General features: G+C 42.9%; 1 pseudogene; it reads right to left on the reverse strand.

The window, feature by feature from the left end:
• Positions 1–2986: 2986 nt before the first annotated feature.
• LOC111736254 lies at positions 2987–3105 on the reverse strand (annotated as a pseudogene).
• Positions 3106–4503: the final 1398 nt, after the last annotated feature.

Here is a 4503-nt window from a genome sequence, read left to right on the forward strand (position 1 = left end):
TGCTGCCAGTCCACTGCCTCTCCTCCCCATTTCCAGCAGATTTCTTATCTCCCTGCGTTTTGGTGTTCTTAGAGGCCCATTCAGATTTGCAGTAACACTTATGAACAAAGTTTCTCAAACTTCAGCTGCATCAAAATCACCTGGAAGTTTGGTTAAAATACAGAATTTTCGATTCACTAAGCCTGGAGTGAATTTACAGCTCTAAGCAGTTCCCAGGTGATGCTGATGCTGATGGTCAAAAGATCATAATTTGAGAACTACTGCACCCCAAACCTACTGGTTCAGGATTTCCATTTTGGCAAGATATCCAGGTAATCCATGTGCTCACTGAAATATGAGAAGCACTATTTTCTCCATTCTGCCAAAGATGGTACCGTTCTAGATGCATAGAAGAGACAATCATTCGTTGTATACAGTGGACACTTTAGGCAGTAGGATTTGATTTTTTCTAAAATGGTTGGGAAAGTTTGAATTATCTTAAAAAGGTGTTCTCTATTTCTTCCAAGAATAGAATTCTTTTATATGGCAAAATATTTTATATGCACCCCTCTCCACATGAGTACCTATTCAAAACAAGTCTTCAAAGACAAGTAGTTTAGTTGAGTGGCGATCCAAAAAAACACCAGCCAAGAAGTAAGAAAGTGAGGTGTTACCTATTGCTATGTAAAAGCCAGCCCAAATTTAGTGCTGTAAACAGCAAATGCAATTTATTACGATGCTATTTCACAGGTCTGGGGGCTGACTGAGCTCAGCAAGGTGGCACTTACAAAGGTTTGTCTCTCATGCATTTGTGCTCAGATTAGTAGCTGGGAGTGGAGTCATCTCAAAGGCTTCTTCATCTATAAGTCTTGGTGTCAGGGCTGGGAAGATCCAACAGCTGGAGCTCCTCAGACATCTCTTTCTGTCTCTCCAGTATAGTAACTTCTAGTACCTGATCCCTCCAGTACAGTAGTTTCAGAGTAGCCATACATCTTACATGGAGGCTCTGAGCACCAAAGAGAGTCCAGGTAGAGGCTCTATTACTTTTCACGACCTATACTTGGAAGTCACACAACATCACTTTTACTATAGTCTGTGTATTAGAAGTGAGTCCTTATGGTTGGCCTATACACAAAGGATAAGAAATCTGACTCCATCTTTTGAAGGAGAATTTGCAAACTTGCCTTAAAACCACCACAGATTTCTCTCCCTCACACAGAGATCGGATGGAATTAGAACCTGAGGAAATAAACAGGACCCTCCCTCCCTAAGGGAGCTCCAAACCTTGGGGAAAGAGGAGGCCAAACTGAAGTCCCAAGGGACCAAGTCAGGTGCCACACTCCTCACAGAATGCTGGGAAATCCTCAGGCAGAGTGAAGCTTTATGACCAGGCTCTTCAGAGCCCAGCACAGGGCCAAGCATGCCAGAAGTGCCCAGTAAATGAGAGCCTCTGATCTGTGTACCAAGGGAACCTGATTTCTCCAAGTCCACACTCCTCTACCTGCAGACTCTGCTCCTCCTTGCTGAATACAATGGCCCTGTGATTCTGCGGAGGATGCCTAAAGGGAAGCAGCTCTTTTGAACACCGGACCTACCATTTTATGCCTACAACTAAATTAAGCTGAGGGGCCATGTGGACAGTACACCTAGTTAATAACTATGCATCGAGATAAGAAGAGCGCATTTACTAGACCTCATCTTGAAAGGCAGAATATGGTTTAAAGAAACTGTGATATGCGTTTGATGTTTGCTTCTCTAAGGGCATTCTTGAGGAATGCTTTAATTACCTGCCACCACATAACGACCTACCATCCCCAGAACTCAGTGGTTCAAAGCAACAACAATCTATTATTTCTCATAATTTTATGCATTGACTGAAATTTCCTCTGTTGCTCTGAGCTGAGCTCACTCATATACCTTTATCAACTGGAAGACTGGCTGGGCTACAAGGCCCAACGTGGCTTCCCTTATGGATCTGGCATTTAGTGCTGGTTTATGGCTAGGATGCCTCTGCTCTCCTCCATGTGTTCTCTCATGTTCCTGGGGGCTAGACTGGCTTCTTTACATGTTGGTCTCTGAGCATTGTACCAACAACATGTAGGGTCTTTTAAGAATTAACCTCAAAAGTTGAATAACGACACTTCTTCCACTTTCTATTGATCAAAGCAAATCACAAAACCAACCTAGATTCAGGAGGTGAGGAGATGGACTCCACTGGTTGATGGAATGAATTGCACAGGAGAATGTATATCAGGATAGGGGAATCTGTGACCATTTTGCTGTACTCTATCCAAGAAACAATAGATATTTTTTTTCTAAAGAAGGTGGGTCTTGAAAACTTAGGACTTAGGGGCCAGAGTTGAACTGTTTGGGGGGCATTAAGTGTGAGACTGAATCCTGTCTTCAACTTCTTCCTCTGACCTTACCCCTGCCTCAATCCCCAGCTTTCAGCTGAATTCATATCTTCAGACTCTTCGGAAAGGTACTCATTGGATACCCACGTGCCTTCATATAGACCTACCTATCCATTCTCTTGTACTCCAAAACTTATAACAAAGCTTCTCTGATCCCCAGTAAAGGGAGAATACCCAAGTAGTCACAGAAGCTCCCCATCAACCTGAGAGACTGAATATACAGAGCTCCCCATCAACCTGAGAGACTGAAAAGTAGAACTCTGACCCACACCCTCTGCAACAAGCAGTCCAGGAAGCCAAACTACAACTTTTGCAGTAATTGGCCCCAGATAGTAAGAACTTAGTGAGAGACTGCCAGCTTCCATAATACTGCCACTGCTTCCCACTCAGGACCAGTCAGAGAAAGGCAAATTTATCCTCCCTAGACCGAGCATGTAGGATCCTCTGCTTCTAGTTAGGCCACTTCCTTTTTCTTTTCTTATTTCTTTTTCTTTTTCTTTTCTTTTTTTTTTTTTTAGGCCAGGCAACCCTTGGTTGACCTCACAGATTGCAAAGACTTTGTCATCTTATAATCCCTTATTTTTTATTTTTTATGCCTATAGCACCTGGTCTTCCTAGGTGGTCTCCCATCCAAGTACTAACCAGGCCCGATCCTGCTTAGCTTCCGAAATCAGACGGGATTGGGCTTGTTCAGGGTGGCATGGCCATAGACTCACTTCCTTTTTCCCATTGCCAACAACCTCCAATCAAGCAAAACAGAAGTGTTTCATTTTTCATCGTAAACTTTTCCCACTCCCCTGCCTGCCTTTGGGTCTCTGACAAATGTATGTGATGGGGGTTGACTCCTTATTATAGAAATTACCAGGTATAAATAGTGTTTGTTCTCATTCAAATGGTTTCATTTACTTCCACAGACCTAAGAGTTTCCTTCAGAAAATGACTACAGAAGTCAGTCTTGTTGAGAAATGCTGATGGCTTGGGGCTAACACGATAGCAGTGGAGCAGGTGACAAGTGAGATTTCCAAAAATATTTTGAAAGGAAGCTGTAGGAATTGCAAATGGATCAAATATGGGGTGAGAGACAGAGAGAGTCAAGGATGACACCAAGTTTGGGGCCCTAAGCAACTGGTAAATGATAATATCACTCTCTGAGATGGTGAAAACTGGATCGAGAGTTCGGTTTTAGAGAAGTCTGTTAGAGTTGAAGATATAAATTTGGGAGTCACTAGCTAGTAGAGGGGACTTAAAATCATGAGACTGGATGATTTTTTTTTTTTCATTCAACATATACGTATTGAGCATTTCCTATGTGTCAGGCATTATATTACGCTTTGTGGATTTAGTGTAAGAAAGCCCAGCATTGGGCAACAAGTAATAAAGGAATATGACCCACCTGGGACTCCAGAGCTAAGACCTAAATGATAACTGGTTGTTAGCTAGGTTAAGTAGAAGAGGAAATTTATTCCAGGCTAGGTGAAGAGCATGTGCAAAGGTCCTGTGGAAGGAGAGAACTATGAGAGACAGACAAGAGACTATTTTGGTAATGAGCTGAGAAACGAAGCCACAGCCTCATGGGGCATAAGTAGGCAGAGTTCAAATCATGTAGGACCTCACAGGCCATGGAAATATACAGTTTGTTTTTTTTCCTAGAAGAGATGGGAAGTCATTCGAGGATTTTAAGTGTGAGGAGTGCAGGATCAGATTGCTTTAAAATACATGCTCCCAGAACCCATCCTAGAGATCCTGATTTAGGAAGCTTGAGGTAAGACCTAAGTTATCTGCATTTCCAGCAAGCACCCCAGAGGATGTTGTCACATGCAGATATTCCTCGAACCCCATTTAAAGAAGGACTGGGACGACCCATTCTTCAAAGGGTTGCTAAGCATCCAGTGACACAAAACAGGTCTTGGGTTTTGCAGACATTTGTCTCAGAATAGGACAGCGGTAGGGTTTTATCAAGGCCAGATGGCGTGTGATTAAAATAGAACATAATACAGAGGAAATGTGATATCTTGCAGGGATAGAAGGCAGGGAACTCAGCCTGTTAACTGTGTAGTGTGCTCTTGAGATAGCCAGGACTTGTACAGTTCTCTCCTGTCCTTGAGTGTTA

The sequence above is a fragment of the Pteropus vampyrus genome, unplaced genomic scaffold (assembly GCF_000151845.1).
Source record: "Pteropus vampyrus isolate Shadow unplaced genomic scaffold, Pvam_2.0 Scaffold1, whole genome shotgun sequence".
Taxonomy (NCBI): domain Eukaryota; kingdom Metazoa; phylum Chordata; class Mammalia; order Chiroptera; family Pteropodidae; genus Pteropus; species Pteropus vampyrus.